A 23,977-nucleotide genomic window follows, 5' to 3' on the forward strand; every position below is an offset into this window, starting at 1 on the left:
ATATATTTAAAGATAATGTATTCTTCGTTGATTATCCGTCGGTTGAACCATATCATTTCCCTTAATTTTTTTACCATATGTGCTTGCCCACAACTAAACCAACTAAATCATGTATTTTATTTTCAGTGTGTACATCGATTCATCGGGCCTCTGCGCCATTTTTTTTCCAAACTCGGATTTCACAGCATGATAAACATTTTTCACTATAGCGTAGTTTAATAGATAGGCTTTCTATTGCCAGTATCGAATAAATGAAACCATTTTCATCGATAACATGGCTTTAGTGGGTCTCTGCCATTTGGCGCAACGGGTCAACTAGTACAGTAAAAACCAAAATTATGCGTCTGTGGGGAATCAAACCACGGACTCGTCGCTGCAACGCACCCTGGTCAGCCAAATGAAAATGAAATACTTTGCGTCAGACACTCATGCTCTGACGCTCACGCTGCCAAAGCATGCTAATGCATGCACGTCGCCCTCTAAATCAAAGTCCTGCTCATGGCGCAACGCAAACGGCGATCCCATCACCTGCGTGCCCCGGCGGTGCCTGACATTACTGTTTAGACGTTTGATGGAGGCTACGCGAACGCCGAGCATGTATTCACCTGGCCCAACACCAACGGTCTTACTCGGACCGCCTTGCTCATGTATATCGTCCATCACAACGACAATGTATAAAACAGCCTAGCTAGAGAGGGTACTATGGTAGTATGGTACGGAGTATGTACTATCGTGAGCGACCGATCTTAGTGCCACTGCACACCGAAACCCCTTCCATCGCTAGCGCGCGCTTCCCGCCTGAAACGGTCACCGTCTCTCCAGAATGTCAATGCCGCATTCACCAGACTTAACTGCAAGTGCAATTGGTGTGTCACTGACATGCGGGCCAGATGCCCGTTGGGCCCACATGTCAGTAGCCCAACGCATCCACAGTTAAGTCACTGAAGCAGCGTCCACATTCACGCCGGATGAACCTACTCCGGCGCCAGTTGTCCATCCGTCTGCCGCTGCTCATTGCCATCCGCCCGCTATATTAACTTGAGCCCCAGCTCCCAGCCATAGCCAAAGACCAACACTTATTCTCCTCCGGTCCATTCACCACTCCAACCATGGTGTCCTGGCGCTCCGAAGCTCTCTTGGACATACTGTCACAGGAGAAGACAAGGGACATCGGCGGCTCCGCTCTGGGCGCGCTCCAAAGCTCTCTTAGACGTACTGTCGCAGGAGCAAACGAAGGAGATTGCCGACACCCCCCTGGCCTCCCTTCGCCGCCACGACCACGAAGCCGGCGCGTGTGCGCGGGCGCAGCCGCCGGCGAGGAAGAGTAGTACACAGTAGGTCGCCGCCGCTCTGGTCCCGGGAAGGCCACCACTACTCCACTCAGTCGACGCCAAGCTTGGTGGGGTAAACATCGGCGGCCGATTAGCCGCTTGATGGCGACGTGGAGGCGGGAATCTTCAGAACCTTGTGCTCCGAAGGAGGAGATTATCGAGGCGGATGAGGAGGAGGCAAAGGCACTGGCCGACTTTCTCGGGATCATGGCCGGACATGGTGGTCGGGCGTCGTCGATCGTTTAGATTAGGTTTACAGTAGGTTTTAGTACGGTTTGTGCGAAATATGTAATGAATTTCGTCCAGTTTGTAGGAAAAGTTTTTGAAATGTAATGAATTTCATCCGGTTAATTTGAAATTTGCTTTGTTTGCACGGATTTAGTCCGGTTAGTTCATATAGATGCCGGTGTAAATTTGTGGGCCAGCGCTAGAGATGCCCTAACTATCATGCTATAATCGCTAACGGTCCTCCATTTTTATCTTGCTTACATAAAAATGGAGCAAGTGGATGGCACTGTAGCACGTCATATCACTCAAACTAGCCCGCCTAACGAGCGGGAAAGCACCGCCCTCGTCATTTTACCGATCGATCGCGCGAAAATGTTACGCTTCGTAAGTTCTAAAGGAAAAGGCGGCACACTTACGACTCGTACGCGTCGCACCCCCAACAGTCCGGCTTGCACGCTGCTCACCATAGGGGACACGCGTTGTCTTGCAATTTCACTGACATGTGGGATTGTAATTGAATAAACCGGCGATAGCCGAAATCTAATTGCTCGGTGGGTGTTGGCTGAGAAGAGAGAAACGGGGGAGGGAGAAGAGATCGCCCGCCCGCCGCGCACGGACTCCAAGAAATATATGGTGATAATGTGAGGTGGGCCATGCTGGAGTCCGGACCGCTTCTGGAGCCCGCTCTGACCGCCCTGGCCCCTCAAGACCCAGCTGCCCGTCGCATGCATAGCAAGTAGTCCCCGCTTATGTGGAGGAGAGAGAGGCATTGACAAAGTCAAGGAGTAACAGTGGAGACAATAGCTTTCATAAAAAATAAACGATGAATACTCGTTGCTCGTCCTCTATAAAGGAAAGAATACTTTCATTTGCCGACATGTGGGACGTCGACCATCCTGGTCCACCTGCCATGCACAAAATTATCCTGGTCTACCTCGGTCGTATTGCAGGCCCAACCTTTCCCACTATAAGTTGCTCGGACGAAGGAACCATCATGACTTCGTTGAATTCCGCTTCTTCAAGAAAACTTACTGTACCCGCAATACTGCTACCACACGCGAAGACTGGACGACACTGTACCACGTTATATCACTGAAACCCACTAGGCCAAACTAGCCCGCCTAGGTCATCTATTTTGGAACGAAGGGAGTACGTCTCTGCACTGCTATGATTTTATGTTGCACGTTCTTTGTACTTTTGCTACGATTTTCCTACCCTATGAACCAAATGAGGCCTGAATGTATCCGTGTCGACTATTGTCTGATCGATCGCTAAGCCTACAATTTTAGGAGCTAGGGCTATTGGTCGATCGATGAAGGGTAAGTATAAGCGTACCACGAGCTCATCAGCCCCAACGTTTCTCTTCGGTGAGTGTTTTGCAAGTTCTATAGCATCAAAAGCTGGTGAGGATACATCTGTTTCCATAACTCGGAGAGGGTTCGCATGATTCATCGCATGATTCACTATCAAACAAAAGTAGCAAGATCCGCCCACACAAGACAGTCCACTAGCCCTAAGATGGTTTGATAACACGCATCGTTCTGGTAACTAAACACAGGGCAATGCAAACTACCCTAAAGGATTAGCGCGACCAACTATTTCTAGTCATCGATCTCTCGGGCAATGACCATAGCACGAATAGCGACATGGGAATCGATTTCTGGGGCGATGTCCACAGGACTGACCGCGACATTGGAATCGATCTCTGGAGCGATGTCCATAGGATGGACAGCGGCATCGGAATCGATCTTCGGGGCGATGCCAACAGGACGGGCCACGACATCGGAATCATCAAGGACGTCCACCGACACCTGCACAACCCTAACATATTAGCAAGCACATTGCAAATAATCAAAAACCACAACTATGGTAGTAAGCCATTATTTTTTACCTTGTGCAGCTCACCGGGGGATCTCATCCCTCCGGGGGCCATCTCCTCATCCTCGATGGGTGCCATCACCTTGCCAGGGGAATACTGCTTCTCAACGGTGACTATCTCCTCAAACTCGGTCTTGAGCCTCACATAGGTGGCAATCAGAGTTCCTGGGGTAGGCACGGTGTGGCCCTTGCTATTCTTCCAACTTTCTTTGAGGAGTTTGTCTGCCAACGTCCTCAACTCTTTGGCCAGTGCTTGTTTCTTGGAGTTCTTCGTCTCCACGGGTTGGCCCGCCAACATGGTCAACTCGTTGGTCGGTGCTCGCTTCCTGGAGATCGTTGTCTACAGTGGATTGTCTGCCGGCAACTCTTTGCCTTGTGCTCCAGGATCCATCAATGAACTGACAAACAAAAAGCAATCGAAAGGAAACCACAATCACAATGAAAACGGGAAAAGAATAGGATGTGAGAATCGGTCGGTGCTTCGCAAAAAGAAGATTCTTGGAATGAAAATATAGCAGCATAACTGATTCGCCCACCTTTCCTTCATCGGTACAGAAGAAAAATGGCAGAAGTGAGTAGCCTGGAGTGAGGTTTTCTTCAAGAAAGGGAAGAAAGGGCTTGAACAAGCGTTCGAGTGAAATGATGGTTGCTTCGTCCAGTCCAACTTGGAGGCCACCTTACCACTGCTGGTAAAGGTGTGGGTTTTGTGATATGACCGGTCATGACGGCCACACCGGGATGACAGGTAGGTCTCGACTGTAGCACCTCGCTATGATTTGGTGGATGGCACGCAGGCCCGGATGCTTTGAAATGTCCCGCATGTAGATAGAGCGGCTAGTCATATAGGAGTGCTCAATATTGTGCACCGCGACCAAGGCGGAGAGGAAAACGAGAGAACTACGCAATTAATGCATGAGTTATTAGGGTAGTTTTGTAAGTAGTACGAGATACTACCTCCGTCTAGATGAATAAGTCATTCACGTAGTTCTAGGTCATCGATTTGAGGAATTAAATATGCGTTATATGTCATGAAAAGTATATCACTAGATTTCTACACGGATGTAGTTTTTAATATATATATATTTTGTCACATATAATACATATTTAGATAGTTAAATCGTCAACCTAGAACTATGTGAATGACTTATTCACCTAGACGGAGGTAGTACATTCCTCCAATCGCAAAATGCCTTGGTTCATGAGATTTGAGATTTGAGCCCTATAAACCAGAAGGGAGGGAGTACTGCACGGCTGCACGCGGTGTAGTCTCACTTGTTGAAATCTCTAGAAAGGCAAATACTCCTTTCTGGTTTACAGGGCTATACTACTCCCTCCGTCTAGGTGTGTACATCATCTTACGAAAACCAAATAGTCCCAAAACACTTAGGCGCGGTGCATTAACTTCTACCTTGTTTCTTGTTTCTTAACATATCAACCAATAAGAGATGATAGGTGTGCATGCTTTTAATGACTTGCAATGGCTAGGTCATTGCAAGCAATGCTATTAATTAGCAAATAAACATTGGTGACCCCAGGAGGAAACGGTGCTAAGCGCGTGGACCTATGCAGAATGAGTATCAACCAATGGATGATGGACTTTAATTGTTAAACAATAGCAATTTTGTCTCATGCAAGAGCATGGCTACTATATGCATGCTCCAAGGCACCGCACCACGCGAGCGTTCGCAACTGCCATGTTCGGGTTGCGCTTGGCTCTTCGCCTCTTCGAGAAGACGAACAATGATGTTACTCCTACTTCTACAGTATCGAATCCACTGCTGCATGTCCGTCCACCTCGTGCGGGAGGGATAGCATGTAGCGAAAGCTTCTACTTACTGCTCCTTCCTTTGCGTCTATGACTGGTAGGCCCAACAGGTGGTTGGCCCTCCTGTCATGCAGCCAAAGGCAGGTGCAGTTAAGGCACAGGAGCTCAGTCCGCGAGGGAGAGGGCGTTGTAGTAATAAAATTTCTCGGCCTTGTACGAGTTGACGCGACACATCAAAGCACTGCACTCGATATAAGGCTGGTCATAGTGGGGAGTAACTTAGACTAACATGCATATGTTACTAGTCTATGTTACTTATCTCTATAGTGCATAGTATCATAGATTAGTATCATAGGTGGTCTCATTTATTGACATGCATGACACACAGTAGCATCACATTTATTTTGTTACGGTATCTACCTATGTTACTATAACCATCTCTCTCTTCTTTAATTGCCTACCACATAAGCATGTTTGTGAGTCCCAAGTGCATGATACTACTTCTGATACTTGCATGTTACCCCCCACTATAGACATATTCAGCTTCGTATGTAGTCACTTGTTGCAATCTCTAAAAAGACTTATATTTGGAAACGGAGGGAGTACAACGCATGCATGCATGCCATGACTTTCCTTCTGATACTTGCATGTGTTGATTTGATGCACCTTGCCAAATTTTGACTATAAATTTAACTAACCAAATTTTCATGCATGTCACAAAAAATTACGGGGCTATTTGGATTGTGACTATGTTTGTCTTATGTTGCCACATTATTTTTCCCACACTTACCACACTTGCCTAACCTGAGTTGCTCAAATTGTTACACACACTTTGGCTTGCCTAAGGGAATCTTGCCACAATTTTTGTGTCCATGACACATTATTTTTGTGTCTATGACATGTGGAGTAGAAAATATAAATAATAATGCATGTTGGGGCAACCCTCGTTTCCGCTAATTTTAGTCGTGGGCTTGTTCACAATTTTTACGAGGGGGTGGTTGTTCATTTAATGGAGGGACTTGTAGTACCAGACTTGAACAATACAAAGTGCGACCTGGCACACCGTAACACCACTTGGAACAAGAGGGTAGCTATCTCAAAAAACAATCAACAACTAAAAAAACAGCGACCTGGCATGTAGTAGTACACAATTTTAAACGATTGTTTTGATGGAGTGAAAAAGGAAAACTACCCCACTACGTATATATAGGTCGGAGCCTCCACGCTTGCTTGCTAGGGTTGCTCTATTCACACACTCTCATCCTCTCCAGATCCAAACAAGATAGGGGTAGTAGCACTGTCTTTCTCCCTTCAAAAAACACTGGCTTTCTATCCTCACCGCTGGTTACAGATCCGGACGTATCCCCCTCTGCCGGTGAAGGGGAGGAGGGGCAGCATTTAGGCCATCGTCGCCAGCGAGGGAGGAGACCCACTACCGGCCGCACCGTTATCTCTGGCCGAGCGCCGGCGCGGGAGGTCCTCCGATCCCTTCGTTGTTGCCTGTGGGCGGATCCGGCCTCCCGCCTCCCACCTATCCACATCCCGACGACCTTCAGGTATATCTTCGTTCGAAACCGCCTTAGCTCTACCTCCCCAGCTTGCTACGTCGCTGCATGTGCATCATTTTCTATCTCTTAGCCCCTCTCGATCGGATGGTCCAACGTCACCTAGTATTTTTCTTCTTCTATTGTTAGAGGTAAAGCTACTTCATGGAGTCGAATCTTGTACTCCCTCCGTCCGAAAATACTTGTCATTGAAATGGATGTATCTAGATGTATTTTAGTTCTAGACACATCCATTTTGATGACAAGTAATTCCGGACGGAGGGAGTACTTGGTTCAAACAAGAAATAAAGTGGGGGTGGGGGAATTTAGTATGTACATCGGACTTGGTACAAACAGGAAGGAAAGGGGGTGAAAGTAGTACAGACTGGTCATCCAACCGGTATCTTGGTCGAAAAGGGAAATATAGGGGTAACGTTGTACACAGTGGTATGACCAGGACTAGATTTGCTATCCACACATAGGAGTAGGTGGCTAGAGTGAACAAAAATGGGACCAACCCAGATATGTTTCTTGGATGTTTGTTTCTCGGGGGAACAAACTATGAATCACCACTTTATGCCCATGTTTACGTACATGGTGCTGGACTGCTGGTGCATCCACTGTCCCATGCCCTTGTACCAAATATTTAGCTGTTCTTAATCTAATGTCCCTGGTAAAAATGAAGCCATGCCACTATTATAAGGCTAGACAAGTTTAGCCAAATGTTTTTTCCTGTAATTGTTTGAGAGTCTGATTGTTTCCTCTGTACCTTTTTGTGCAAACAGGGATATCCAATTCACCTGGTTGCTGTTGTGACCTTTTGGTGCACTGCACAAAACTCTTCTTAAAAGAAGTGACTTTTGTGCTGTTTAACTGGAATGTCAGAATGGAATAGTTGGTTCATTTCGGTGGAACTGCACAAAGGGAGATATGTGTTCCAATCCTCAACATCCATATTGGCGCCATAACCTTCCTTTAGGTAAGAATGATATTTAATGCATGTGTTCGTCTCTATTTTCCGACTGCCATGAGAAAATAATGCTATTTTTTTACTAGTACACTTGTACTACCTCACTGACAAAACCAATTCTGAACTAGAAGGCCAATGATGTACTTGATTTCACCAACTGGTGAGGAGAAAGAGAAACAGAGCATGAAGAGGAAGAAGAAGAAGGAGGAGGAGGAAATGAAGATCACACGATAGTACCGTCCTATGCTATCCTGACATCTTGCTAGTGGTGTTGTATTGCTGTGTTGCTACTAGTCTTAATTTACTTGGAAGACTAGCAAGATGCTCGTTCGTTGCACGTAACATCGAGATGCACTTAACAACAAGATCACCAAATCTATTTTTTGTAAGAGTATAAGAGTAATAGATAATAGAGTAGAGATGGATAGAGAAATGCAACATAGTAGTACTTGGCTTAACGACACATCTTACTAATTAACCGGATTCTCGATGCATGTGTGACCCAGCTCCACATGATCAACAGTGCCAAGTTGATCTTGCTGAAGCCGAGGCCTCAGTCGAGGCCATTCAAGGGCTCCGACAATGTCTCCCTTACATGTGAGATGATCCTCCAGGGAGCCCTTCCACTTCTGTCATCTCTCCTGCAAGGTCACTTAATTAATCAGGAGTACTTAAGTAGCACTAATTTATTGCTGCCTAATTTTCACGTCAGAGTTAAAAAAATCTTTAGTAGCACCCTATGTTGAATCATGTATGTGTATATATGTATTTGGAGGTGAATCATGTGGTGGAGCAGGGAGGGAATCTTGGTAGTGTCATGACATAATAATGCTATTGTCTTTTCATCCTTTCACACTAAGCTAATGAAGGTTTCACCTTTTTCCTACTTGTGCAAACATGGATCATGTTTTGCCAATCGTACATTTTAGTGGAACTGCACTAGAGAATACAATGAACTGTATCCCAGCCAGTGCTTTAACTCTGCTAGAAGTTCTTGATAATCTTCCGATATAATCTCACCACTGGTAAACAAGAGTTATTTCAACCATACATTTGAAGTGCACAAAAATATATACTATTGAGTGATTCCAGTGAGTGCTTTATCATCTCTTCTGGAATTACTTAAATAAGCATATTTTGCTCAGGTTGGTACCAGCCTAAGGCCTTCAGCCATATTAGTTTGTTGTACCTATATATGTATTGTGCTACTGTGTTGCTACTGTCATGAGAAACTCCTTTATCTTTGCACGTTAAAGTTTTGCAACCTATGATACATGGCAATGTTTTGAGTGTTGAGCTAATTGGCACTGATTAAATAAACTAATACCTCTCTTTAAGCAAGACAACTATGTTGCTAACTTTACCCATTAAGATAATGAGGGTGCTTCTGTTTGTTAGTGTATGTTTCATCAACTAGTCCCACTATTACAATAATCTCACTCTCTCAATATATGTGCCAACAGGGATGCTCGATTTTGGTCGAACTGCACAAAAACTTTGGGCGCTTCATTGCCTCGACCACTTCCTTCCCTTCATGTCAGTCGCTTTGTCTCGGCTTGCTTGCTTCCTTCGTTTCCTGTCAGTCGCTTATCTCGACTTCCAGTGAAAGGAAATAGTAATTGATATGCTACCTCACACAGGTTGGTACTGGGCTTTATCCTGATTATTGTGCTTGTCATGTATAGGTAATTTGGTATTGTGCTACTGTTTGCCGATTTTATAAAGGTGTAACTTGGAGCCTGAACTCACAGGCAAATCATTGCATTGGGTGATTTCAGTAGAACTGCACAAAATAGTCAGATGGACAGATACTTATGCTACTGCTATGTACTCCAAAGTTCACTCAGACAAGCATCAATGTTGACAAGAAGTGCCTATATTAATTCGAGTATCAACCGGCGTCAACCAGTTGTCAAACTCCCAAGTTTTAGGAGAGTGAACGCCAAAAATATTGCTTGGCGCATAGCCTAGAAGAACACAGTCCAGTCTTTGGTCCCAACTTGTGCCTTTTGGTTATCGGCAGATATGGTAGCAAACTGTATGGCATGGAGTCTAAAGATTCCAGACAAGTTGGTTGATGCGTATATTCATCTGGCACTTAATCAGTCTGCACGCCAGGGATGCTCCATTTCAGTTGAATTGCACAAAAAATTTGGGTGGTTCATTTTCTCAACCGCCTCCTTTCTCGTCTGCAATGTAGAATTTTGGCGAGCTACAGGACCAAGATGAGCCAGTAAACTAGTTGGATGGAAATAGTGGCCAAGTTGCTCAATCCTCGCTCGGCACGAGGCCACTATTTGAGGATAAACCTACAAGCAAAGTTCAGATTGTCTGTGCTGCCTCTTATGTACTCGAAAGTTTACTCGTACAAGAATTAATTTTAGCAAGAAGTACCTTCGACTGAACACCATTTACCAGTCTGTACCCTAGGTAATTAAAGTTCGTCCATGGATCATATTGGCTGTGGTCTCAATCATTTGGATGCATAAACATACTGAACATGTGTATATCTGAATCTTTTTGTGAATTATGTATGAATATTGTCGGGTGATCTATCAATCATTTGGATGCATAGATATGTTGAGCTTGTGTATATATGAATCTTTTGAGTTGTTGATAGTGAATGTTGGCTATGAATATGAAAGTGTCCTGTGAACCTGAGTTTGATACGAATGTTTACCTTTTCTGTTGTATTGGTGTGTGAACTTGTTAGTATGCCTATTGTGGGGTATGTGACGTGTGGGTGTCAACGACACACCTTCTTCCCGAGAAGAATTGCACATGCTTTGTTAGGGTAGCAATGGCGCATCAGCTCTTTTTAATATTTTTATTACTCTGTCTTCCCCTCTCCCCTGCTCAACCCCTGCCGTAATGTTTTCGGCCTCAATACAAACATAGTACTGCATTGTTTTTGGGGCTTGATGAAAAATCAAGTGCTGGTTTTGGTAGGTTGGCCCGCCCAGCAAATGGGCTGCTGGTCCACCACGATGGACTGGGAGGCTAAAAATACAAGTTGTATGGTGCAGAGGCAAGTAAAAAAATGCTATCGAGAGCCATCCACTGAAGAAAAAAATTGCTCCTGATGTGCTTCTTCAGTCGTGCCGCCGGCCCCCTCTTTAATCCAGTTCGCTCGGGGATCTGGTATCATTTTTTTCCAGAGGGCGAACAAGTATCAGCTAGGCCTAGGTTTTGTATTTTAACATGCGTAGCCCACGACATACGAAGACAGTGGTTTCAACTTATTTTTTGAAGTCCATACCGGCCTATGGGCTTCTTCTTAAAGATCGGCAGCCCAATGTATTTTTTTAATAAAACGCAGGCCTCTGTTCTATTTATCTATATATAAGAATAATAATGTTGTGTCCAATTTATGTTTTCCCTTCTAACCACATTACATATATTTATATTATTATTATTATCGTATATTTTACAGAGACTTATATATACATTATAAAAACATCCCACGTGTTATTAACTTATAAAAGTAAATGTTTAACAGAAGTTGGCAAGGAAAATCCTGGTTGGTTTTGACTCACAGGCAAGGACAATCCTGGTGATTGCGTACAAAAGCTTGCGAAGATTTTAAGGGCCAATTTAATAATAACACGCTCATTTTTATTTTGAGCAATAACTCGCTAATTTGTTAATTATATATATATATAATGTGCCTCTCCGGTTTATTCTTTGATATTAATTGCTCCTTCTAACATAACATTATATATATAATGAGTCCAGCTAATTCATGTATTTCAAGGAAGTGCAAATGGGCTGGGATTTCTTAGAAAATATAAATGGGCCTGATTGACGCGAAATTATTTGTTCCCCCAACCCAGCAAATGGACTGTACATTCTAGAAAACATGGGTTAAATATATGCCACATTTTTGCATGCTGACATGTGGGCCAATAGGTCGAAGCCTACGCAGGGCGTTGTCAACTTGGTCAACAAATGATTGTGACATTCACAACCATTGGATTTATATCCAACAGCCGGCATGCACCTTCAATCTCTCGTCTTCTTCCTCCAGCGTCGCCGGGACCGCCTGGTCCGGCCTCCGGCGGCTAGCGGCTCTGCTTAGCACGCATCGCTGCAAAGCGCTACCCCACCGCCGGCCAGGCTATCGCTGCGAAGATGACTTTACGTGAGAGGCTGACAATGGGGACGCACCACGCCCATGGACGCATGCATGCAACGGAACTCGGCGTGGTCAACGTGGTCAAGGAACGACTTCCATCGGAATTATACTGCACGTGGAGAGGCTAACAGCTGGGCCCACTAAGTTGACGGGGACGGAGGGCTTTGTCAACTTAGTCAATATGAACGATTCTAGCTGTAGTGACCGTACGATATCCATCCAACGACCATCGTGCTTCTTCAACCTCTGGTCTTCTTGCTCCAGCCGCCCAAAGCAGCGCCGGTCGTGCCGCCTGCTCCTGCCTCCCGTGGCCGGCTGTGATGCCGCGGAGGCCTCACCGCCCCTACTACTCCCGCTGCTGGCCAGGCCATCCCTCCACTCACCCACACCCCCTGTTATTCTGGGGCGACGGCAGCCTCACACCGCAGCCGAACGAGTGAACCCTCATACTCCTCTACGCGTGGGCATCCACTGCCGCGTCTTCCCTGGCTCCGCGTCCTCCCCTTCCTTGGCCTCGCCGTCGTCCACCGCCATGGTGCTCTCGGTGCGGCATGGTCAATGTGGTCAAAAACCGACTTCCATCGGAAGAGTACTGTACGTGGAGAGGCTGACAGCTGGGTCCACGGCCACAGCCTAGTTTTTTGTGATTTGCCAAGTAAGTCACTTTGTCAGACCTGTTGGGCTGCAAATCTTTCAAGACGAGGAGAGCTTCGTTCGGCTGGCCGAGAAAATGGCCTATCAGTAATCAGAAATGGGCTGTACATTTTTAAAACACATTAAACCGGCAATTAGTTTCAAATTTCTTTTTTTCATTTTGAGATTTTAAATTGCATTGATTTTTATGCATGGACAATTTGTTGGACTTTATATTGATATACATTTATTTTTAAAATCAGTTTGAATGTGACTCAAAATTTCGGGATTAAAAATAGTTCGGACTGCACCGAAATATGCAAAATTTCGTATAATTTTTTAACCGTGGCCACAATATGGGTTGTAATGCTAACAAAAAGAATATGGGCTCCAAAAAAAACCCTTAAGAATTAGCAAATGGGCTGTAAATTATTAGAAATAATGGCAGATGGGTTGTATGTTGTTTTCCACAGATTTGAGGCTTTCCTAAAAAAAGGTTGACGCACAAGCAGTGGCTGTTGGATTTCCATCCAACGGCCGTCGTGCTTCTTCAATCTCTGCTCCTCCTGCTCCAGCCGCTCAAACAAGTGCCAGCGGGACTGCCTGCTACCTCCTACCCGTGGCCGACTGTGCTGCCGCGCAGGCCTCACCGCCCCACCGTACTCTCATCGTTGGCCTAGCCAACCCTCTACTCACCCACACCTGCTGTTATTCTCCGGCGACGGCAGACGAACCAGTAAACCCTCGTACAGTCGTACTCCCCTCTGCGTGGGAAATAACTGCCGAGTCTTCCCTGCCTCCGTCTCGTTCCCTTCCTAGGCGTCACCGTCGTCCACCGCCCTGGTGCTCTCGGCATGGCCTGGTCAACATGGTCAACAACCGACATCCATCTGAAGTAGACTGTACGTGGAGAGGCCGACAGCTGGGTCCACGGCCGCACGCAAGGAAATGCCTCCTTATTACGCGCAAAATAATGATTCCTCCACCTGACATCAGGGACCCACCGGAAGGGCCTCTGTATTTCGTGAAAAAAACGTTACCGCCACTGATTTGTGGGTCTACTAAGTTGACGGGGACGGAGGGCTTTGTCAACTTAGTCAATATGCACGATTCTAGCTCCAGTGACCATACGATGTCCATCCAACGGCCGTAGTGCTTCTTCAACCTCTCGTATTCTTGCTCCAGCCGCCCAAACCAGCACCGGTCGTGCCTCGTGCTCCTGCCTCCCGTGGATGGTTGCGATGCAGCGGAGGCTTCACCGCCCCCTACTACTCCCACTGCTGGCCAGGCCATCCCTCTACTCACCCACACCCCCTGTTAACTGTTATTCTACGGCGACGACAGCCTCACACCGCAGCGAACCAGTGAACCCTTGTACTCCTCTACGTGTGGGCATCCACTACCGCGTCTTCCCCGGCTCTGCGTCGTCCCCTTCCCTGGCTCCGCGTCGTCCCCTTCCTAGGCCTCACCGTCGTCCACCGCCCTGGTGCTCTCGGCGCGGCGTGGTCAACGTGGTCAAGGAACGGCTTCCATCGGACGTGGACTGTACGTGGAGAGGCTGACAGCTGGGTCCACGGCGGCCGCAAGGAAGTGCCTCCTTATTACGCGCAAAATAATTATTCCTCCACCTGACAGCGGGGACCCACTGGACGGGCCACCGTATTTCGCAAAAAAAAGTTTCCCCTATGACTGCTGGGACCCACCAGCTACACCTTCGCACGCAAGGAATTGCGTCCGGGCAAAAAAAACGATTCGCCCCCCTGACAGCTGGGACCCACCAGCTACATCTTCGCACGCAAGGAAGTGCCTGACAGTCGGGACCCACCTGGTCGAAGCGTACGTAGCGTTGTCATTCTGGTCGCGAACATGTACGTACATATATACTGGTGGATGTAGAGGCGTGCACGTGTCGTAGTAGAGGCGCGCACGTAGCATGTACACGTACGTACAACGGCCAGGGTGCAAGGAAGAAAATACGGCCACGTAAGTGTACATACGGGCGGGGTCTCGAACGCCTACTCGCGCATATATACGTACGGCCAGGGCTCGTGTACATTGGCTGGGTCGGAATGGAGAAACAGCGTCGTCATTGTGTTCATGGGGAGCCAACCATCCGGGTCGGAACGGAATGCGTCGTCGTGTTCATCGGGAGGGCTTGGATGGAACAGGCGATGGAAACGAGGCCTGGCGTACCGCAGAACGTAGGAAACGGACCTCCTACATTCGGAACGGGGACCTGTTCATCGGGAGGGGTGTGGCGTACCGCAAAACGGAGGAAACAGACCTTCTATGGTTGAAACAGGGGTCCTGTTGATCGGGAGGGGTGTGGCGTACCGTAAAACGGAGGAAACGGACCTCCTACAGTCGAAACGGGGGTCCTATTGATCGGGAGGGGTGTGGCGTACCACAAAACGGACAAAATGGACTTGTGTTGGAGCGCTACGGTCGAAACGGGGGTCCTGTTCATCGGGAGGGGTGTGGCGTACCGCAAAACGAGACTCCATAGGATACTTTTCATCTCCACCATCGACCTCCTCTAGCCTCCATGGGCTACTGTTCATCCACCGTCGACCTCCTCCAGCCTCCACCTGTGACTGTTCATCCATGGGCTCCTGTTCATCCAGCCTCCACCACGCGCTACTCCACCGGCTACTGTTCAACCATCCCTCTCCACGGGCTCCTGTTCAACAACCCCTCCATGGGCTACTGTTCATTCACCCCTCCACCGTCTACTGTTCATCCAGCCCTCCACGGGGTCGTCCTGTTCATCCAGCCCTCCACGGGGTCCTGTTCATCCAGCCCCAACCGACTCGATCGATCGGGGTCCTGTTCATCCAGAGGCAACGCCACGGGTCCTGTGAGTCCACTCCCACCGCTCACTGTTCATCCAAACCCTCCACAGGGTTGTCCTGTTCATCCAACCCTCCACGGGGTCGACCTGTTCATCCAGCCCTCCACGGGGTCCTATTCATCCAGCCCCGACAGGGTCGATCGATCGGGGTCCTGTTCATCCAGAGGCAACGTCACGGGGTTCTGTTCATCCACCCCCACCGCTCAATGTTCATCCAAACGCCCGCGCAATGCTCACTGTTCATGCAGAGGCAGCATCGATCGGCTTCAGTTAGCAGCAGTAGCGAAGCAATCGCTCGATCGGGTTCAGTTAACAGCCATCGATCGATCGCTCGGGTTCAGTAACGCATAGCCTGCAGTGCAATCGCTCGGGTTCAGTTAGAGCCCAATGCCTCGCTCGGGTTCATTTAGAGCCAACGCCTCGCACACACGCATGTACATGTACGAGAGAAACGTGCATCGCTCGGCCCCCGACCACCCACCGTAACTGGGAACTCCCCGAAATTTTCCTCGCCCTCACTTCTACCACGGTTTTTTCCGTCATGGACGGCCCAAAGAATGTCATGCAGCTGTGTCTCCGGCCCGCCCAGGACGAAAAGCCCATTTTCTGTCATGATTTTTTGTCATAGAAGTAGGAGCCCAACACATCTATGATGATACCGTGTTTTGTCACAATTATCGTCATAGAAGTGTCATATGTATGCCAGAAAAAAAATTCGTTCGGCCCAAAATGTCACGGATGTGTCTATTTTTTGTAGTGTTTATATACGGGGGAGGGGGCACCCCATAGACACATCAATTGTTCCTAGCCGTGTGTGGTGCCCCCTCCATAGTTACACACCTCGGTCATATCGTCGTAGTGCTTAGGCAAAGCCCTGCACCGGTAACTTCATCATCACTGTCGCCACGCCGTCGTGCTGACGGAACTCTCCATCGGCCTCAACTGGATCAAGAGCTCGAGAGACGTCATCGTGCTGAACATGTGCTGAACACGGAGGTGCCGTAAGTTCGGTACTTGGATCGGTTGGATCGTGAAGACATTCGACTACATCAATCGCGTTACTAAACGCTTCCGCTTTCGGTCTACGAGGGTACGTGGACACACTCTCCCCGCTCGTTGCTATGCATCACCTAGATAGATCCTGCATGATCGTAGGCAATTTTTTTGAAATATTGCGTTCCCCAACAGTGGCATCCGAGCCAGGTCTATGCGTAGATGTTATATGCACGAGTAGAACACAAAGAGTTGTGGGTGATAATAGTCATACTGCTTAGCAGCAACGTCTTACTTTGATTCAACGGTATTGTTGGATGAAGCGGCCCGGACCGACATTACATGACCACATTCATGAGACTGGTTCTACCGACGTGCTTCGCACACAGGTGGCTAGCGGGTATCAATTTCTCCAACTTTAGTTCAATCGAGTTTGACTACGCCCGGGCCTTGTTGAAGGTTAAAACATCACACTTGACGAAAAATCGTTGTGGTTTTGATGCGTAGGTAAGAATGGTTCTTGCTAAAAGCCTGTAGCAGCCACGTAAAACTTGCAACAACAAAGTAGAGGACGTCTAACTTGTTTTTGCAGGGCTTGCTGTGATGTGATATGGTCAAGACGTGATGATATATAAATTGTTGTATGAGATGATAATGTTTTGTAAAAGTTACCGGCAACTGGCAGGAGCCTTATGGTTGTCGCTTTATTGTATGAAATACAATTGCCATGTAATTACTTTACTTTATCACTAACCAGTAGCGATAGTCGTAGAAGCAATAGTTGGGGAGACGACAACGTTGCTACGATGGAGATCAAGGTGTCAAGCCGGTACGATGGTGATGATGACGGTGCTTTGGAGATGGAGATCAAAGGCACAAGATGATGATGGCCATATCATATCACTTATATAGATTGCATGTGATGTTTATCCTTTATGCATCTTATTTTGCTTAGTACAGTGATAGCATTATAAGCTGATCTCTTAGTAAATTTCAAGGTACAAGTGTTCTCCCTGAGTATGCACCATTGCTATAGTTCGTCGTGCTGAGACACCATGTGATGATCGGGTGTGATAAGCTCTACGTTCACATACAACGGGTGCAAGCCAGTTTTGCACACGCAGAATACTTGGGTTAAACTTGACGAGCCTAGCATATGCAGATATGGCCTCGGAACACTGAGACCGAAAGGTCGAGCGTGAATCATATAGTAGATATGATCAACATAGTGATGTTCACCATTGAAAGCTACTCCATCTCACCAGATGATCGGACATGGTTTAGTTGATATGGATCACGTGATCATTTAGATGACTAGAGAGATGTCTATCTAAGTGGGAGTTCTTAAGTAATATGATTAATTAAACTTTAATTTATCATGAACTTAGTCCTGATAGTATTTGCATATTTATGGTGTAGATCAATAGCTCGAGTATAGCTCCCCTGTTTTATTTTTGATATGTTCCTAGAGAAAACTAAGTTCAAAGATGATAGTAGCAATGATGCAGACTAGATCCGTGAGGAGGATTATCCTCATTGCTGCACAGAAGAATTATGTCCTTGATGCACCGCTAGGTGACAGACCCATTGCAGGAGTATATGAAAACGTTATGAATGTTTGGCAAGATCGATATGATGACTACTTGATAGTTTAGTGCACCATGCTTTACGGCTTAAAACCGGGATTTCAAAACGTTTTGAATGTCATGGAGCATATAAGATGTTCCAAGAGTTGAAATTAGTATTTCAGACTCATGCCCGTGTCGAGAAGTATGAGACCTCTAACAGTACTTTGCCTACAAGATGGAGGAGAATAGCTCAACTAGTGAGCATGTGCTCAGAATGTCAGAGTACTTCAATCGCTTGAATCAAGTGGGAGTTAATCTTCCAGATAAGATAGTGATTGACAGAATTCTCTAGTCACTATTACCAAGTTACTAGAACTTGTGATGAACTATAATATGCAAGGGATGACGAAAAAAATTCCCGAGCTCTTTGCGATGCTAAAATCGGCAAAGGTAGAAATCAAGAAAAAACATCAAGTGTTGATGGTTGAAAAGAACACTAGTTTCAAGTAAAAGGGCAAGGGAAACAAAAGGAACTTCAAGAAGAATGGCAAGCAAGTTGCCACTCCCATGAAGAAACTCAAAGCTAGACCCAAGCCTGGAACTGAGTGCTTCTACTGCAAAGGAAATGGTCACTGGAAGTGGAACTGTCCTAGATACTTGGTGGATAAGAAGGATGGAAAGTGAACAAAGCTATATTTGATATACATGTTATTGATGTGTAGTTTACTAGTGTTTATAGCAACGCCTCGGTATTTGATACTGGTTCAGTTGCTAAGAGTAGTAACATGAAAATAGGAGTTGCAAGATAAACAGAGACTAGTTAAGGGCGAGGTGACGATGTGTATTGGAAATGATTCCAAGGTTGATAAGATCACCATCGCACAATCCTCTTACCTTCGGGATTAGTGTTGAACCTAAAATAAATGTTATTTGGTGTTTGCGTTGAGCATGAATATGATTGGATCATGTTAATTACAATACGGTTATTCATTTAAGTCAAAGAATAATTTTTGTTCTGTTTACATGAATAAAACCTTCTATGGTCATACACTTAATAAAAATGGTTTATTGAATCTCGATCATAGTGATAAACATATTCATAATATTGATGCCAAAAGATACAAAGTTGATAATGATAGTGCAACATACTTGTGGCACTGCCGTTTAGGTCATATTGGTGTAAAGCGCATGAAGAAACACCATGCAGATGGACTTTTGTAATCACTTGTTTATGAATCATTTGGTGCTTGCAAACCATGCCTCATTGGCAAGATGACTAAGACTCCATTCTCTGGAACAATGGAGCGAGCCACTGACTTGTTGGAAATAATACATACCGATGTATGCAGTCCGATGAGTGTTGAGGCTCGCAGCAGGTATCGTTATTTTCTAGACCTTCACAGATGATTTGAGCAGATATGGGTATATCTTTTTAATGGAACACAAGTCTGAAACATTTGAAAAGTTCAAATAATTTCAGAGTGAAGTGGAGAATCTTCGTAACAAGAAAATAAAGTTTCTACGATCTGATCGTGGAGGCAAATATTTGAGTTACGAGTTTGGCCTTCATTTAAAATAATGTGGAATAGTTTCAAAACTCATGCCACCTGGAACACCACAGCATAATGGTGTGTCCGAACGTCGTAATCGTACTTTATTGGATATGGTGCGATCTATGGTGTCTCTTACTGATTTACCACTATCATTTTGGGGTTATGCATTAGAGACAACTGCATTCACGTTAAATAGGGCCCCATCTTAATCCATTGAGATGACACCGTATGAACTGTGGTTTAACAAGAAACCTAAGTTGTCGTTCTTAAAGTTTGGGGCTACGATGCTTATGTGAAAAAGCTTCAACCTGATAAGCTCGAACCCAAATCGGAGAAATGCGTCTTCATAGGATACCCAAAGGAGACTGTTGGGTACACAAGGTCACAGATCCGAAGGCAAAATATTCGTTGCTAAAAATGGATCCTTTCTAGAGGAGTTTCTCTCGAAAGAAGTGAGTGGGAGGAAAGTATAACTTGATGAGGTAATTGTACCTTCTCCCGAATTGGAAAGTAGTTTATCACAGAAATCAGTTCCAATGATTCCTACACCAATTAGTGAGGAAGCTAATGATGATGATCATGAAACTTCATAGGTCAACCAGAGTACGGTCCGCACTAGAGTGGCATGGTAATCCTGTTCTAGAAGTCATGTTACTAGACCATGATGAACCTACGAACTATGAGGAAGCGATGATGAGCCCAGATTCCACAAAATGGCTTGAAGCCATGAAATCTGAGATGGGATCCATGTATGAGAACAAAGTATGGACTTTGGTTGACTTGCCCGATGATCGATAAGCCATTGAGAATAAATGGATCTTCAAGAGGAAGATGGACACTGATAGTAGTGTTACTATCTACAAAGCTCGAATTGTCGCAAAAAGTTTTCGACAAGTTCAAGGTGTTGACTACGATGAGATTTTCTCACTCGTAGCGATGCTTAAGTCTGTCTGAATCATGTTAGCAATTGCCACATTTGATGAAATCTGGCAAATGGATGTCAAAACTGCATTCCATAATGGATTTCTTAAAGAATAATTGTATATGATACAACAAGAAGGTTTTGTCAATCCTAAAGGTGCTAACAAAGTGTGCAAGCTCCAGCGATCCATCTATGGACTGGTGCAAAGCATCTTGGAGTTGGAATATACACTTTGATGAGTTGATCAAAGCATATAGTTTTATACAGACTTGCGGTGAAGCCTATATTTACAAGAAAGTGAGTGGGAGCAGTACAGCCTTTCTGATAAGTATATGTGAATGACATATTGTTGATCGGAAATGATGTAGAATTTTTCTGGAAAGCATAAAGGATTGTTTGAAAGGAGTTTTTCAAAAGAAAGACCTTGGTAAAGCTGCTTACATATTGAGCACCAAGATCTATGGAGATAGATCAAGACGCTTGATAAGTTTTTTCAATGAGTACATACCTTGACAAGATTTTGAAGTAGTTCAAAATGGAACAGTCAAAGAAGGAGTTCTTGCCTGTGTTTCAAGGTGTGAAGCTAAGTAAGACTCAAATCCCAACCACGACAGAAGATAGAGAGAGAATGAAAGTCATTCCCTATGCCTCAGCCATAGGTTCTATAAAGTATGCCATGCTGTGTACAAGACCTATTGTATACCCTGCCTGAGTTTGGCAAGGGAGTACAATAGTGATCTAGGAGTAGATCACTCGACAGTGGTCAAAATTATCCTTAGAGAACTAAGGAAATATTTCTCGGTTATGGAGGTAATAAAGAGTTCGTCGTGAAGAGTTACGTCGATGCAAGCTTCGACACTGATCTAGATGACTCTGAGTCTCGATCTAGATACATATTGAAAGTGGGAGCAATTAGCTAGAGTAGCTCCGTGTAGAGCATTGTAGACAGAAATTTGCAAAATACATACGGATCTAAATGTTGCAAACCTATGGACTAAAATTTATCTCACAAGCAAAACATGATCACACCTTAGTGCTCTTGGGTGTTAATCACATAGCGATGTGAACTATATTATTGACTCTAGTAAGCCCTTTGAGTGTTGGTCACATGGAGATGTGAACTACGGGTGTTAATCACATGGTGATGTGAACTATTGGTGATAAATCACATGGCGATGTGAACTAGATTATTGACTCTAGTGCACGTGGGAGACTGAAGGAAATATGCCCTAGAGGCAATAATAAAGTTGTTATTTATATTTCCTTATATCATGATAAATGTTTATTATTCATGCTAGAATTGTATTAACCGGAAACTTAGTACATGTGTGAATACATAGACAAACAGAGTGTCCCTAGTGTGCCTCCACTTGACTAGCTCGTTAATCGGAGATGGTTAAGTTTCCTAGCCATAGACATGTGTTGTCATTTGATGAACGGGATCACATCATTAGAGAATGATGTGATGGACTAGACCCATTCATTAGCTTAGCACTATGATTGCTTAGTTTATTGCTATTGCTTTCTTCATGACTTATACATGCTCTTATGACTATGAGATTATGCAACTCCTGAGTACCGGAGGAACACTTAATGTGCTATCAAACTTCACAATGTAACTGGCTGATTATAAAGATGCTCTCCAGGTGTCTCCGATGGTGTTTGTTGAGTTGGCATAGATCAAGATTAGGATTTGTCACTCTGTATTTCGGAGAGGTATCTCTGGGCCCTCTCGGTAATGCTCATCACTATAAGCCTTGCAAGCAATGTGACTAATGAGTTAATCACGGGATGATGCAATACAGAATGAGTAAAGAGACTTTCCGGTAAAGAGATTGAACTAGGTATGATGATACCGACGATCGAATCTCGGGCAAGTAACATACCGATGACAAAGGGAACAACGTATGTTGTTATGCGGTTTGACTGATAAAGATCTTCGTAGAATATGTAGGAGCCAATATGAGCATCCAGGTTCCGCTATTGGTTATTGACCGGAGATGTGTCTCGGTCATGTCTACATAGTTCTCGAACCCGCAGGGTCCGCACGCTTAACGTTCCATGATGATTTGTCTTATGAGTTATGTGATTTGATGTACTGAAGGTTGTTCGGAGTCCCGGATGAGATCACAGACATGATTAGGAGTCTCGAAATGGTCGAGACATAAAGATTGATATATTGGACCGTGTTATTCAGACACTGGAAATGTTCCGGATAGTTTCGGATAAAACCGAAGTGCCGGAGGGTTACCGGACCCCCCGGGAAGTTACGAGCCTTAGTGGGCCTTAGGAGAGAGAGAGGGACACAGCCAAGAGGTGGCGCATGCCCCCCAAGGGGAGTATGAATAGGAAAAGGGAAGGGGGGCGCGGCCCCTCTTTCCCACTCTCTCTCCCTCTCCTTCCTTCTTCTCCTAGTTGGACTAGGAAATAGGGGAACCTATTCCTACTTGGATTAGGAATCCCCCCTTTGGAACGCCCCTTGTGGCCGGCAGGCCTCCTCCTCCCCTCCTTTATATATGGGGGAGGGGGGCACCCCATAGACACATCAATTGTTCCTAGCTGTGTGCGGTGCCCCCTCCATAGTTACACACCTCGGTCATATTGTCGTAGTGCTTAGGCAAAGCCATGCGCTGGTAACTTTATCATCACCGTCGCCACACCGTCGTGCTGGCGGAGCTCTCCCTCGGCCTCAACTGGATCAAGAGCTCGAGGGACGTCATCGTGCTGAACGTGTGCTGAACACGGAGGTGTCGTACGTTCATTACTTGGATCGATTGGATCGTGAAGACGTTCGACTACATCAACCGCGTTACTAAAGGTTTCCGCTTTCGGTCTACGAGGGTACGTGGACACAATCACCCCGCTCGTTGCTATGCATCTCCTAGATAGATCTTGCGTGATCGTAGGCAAAAATTTGAAATACTGCGTTCCCCAACATGTTTGTGCCTACGGTAATAGTTAATTTGATCTTGCTGAAAAACAGAAACTTTTGTGCGCACGAAAATAATTATCGTAAATCACAGGAATGTGGTTTTTAGTTGATTCTTTTTGTAGAAGATTAATAAACAAATTGCTTAGGACTTCCTAATTTCTCAGGATTGTTAGCGTTGCAGAGGTATTCAAAATATCCAGATTGCTACACACTATTCTGTTTTTGACAGATTTTGTTTTTCCCGTTTTGTTTACTTATTTTGATGCATCTATGGCTAGTACCGGAGGGTATGAACCATGGAAAAGTTGGAATACAATAGATATTGCACCAATATAAATAAATAATGAGTTCACAACAGTACCGAAAGTGGTGATTTATTTTCTTATACTAACGGAGCTTATGAGATTTTCTATTGGAGTTTTGTGTTGTGAAGTTTTCAAGTTTTGGGTAAGGATTTGATGGACTGTGGAACAAGGAGTGACAGGAGCCTAAGCTTGGGGATGCCCAAGGCACCCCAAGGTAATATTCAAGGATGTCAAAAAGCCTAAGCTTGGGGGTGCCCCCTGAAGGCATCCCCTCTTTTATCTTCGTCTATCGGTAACTTTACTTGAGGCTATATTTTTATTCACCACATGATATGTGTTTTGCTTGGAGTGTCTTGTATGACTTGAGTC

The sequence above is a fragment of the Triticum dicoccoides genome, chromosome 7B (assembly GCF_002162155.2).
Source record: "Triticum dicoccoides isolate Atlit2015 ecotype Zavitan chromosome 7B, WEW_v2.0, whole genome shotgun sequence".
In the NCBI taxonomy this organism is placed as follows: Eukaryota; Viridiplantae; Streptophyta; class Magnoliopsida; order Poales; family Poaceae; genus Triticum; species Triticum dicoccoides.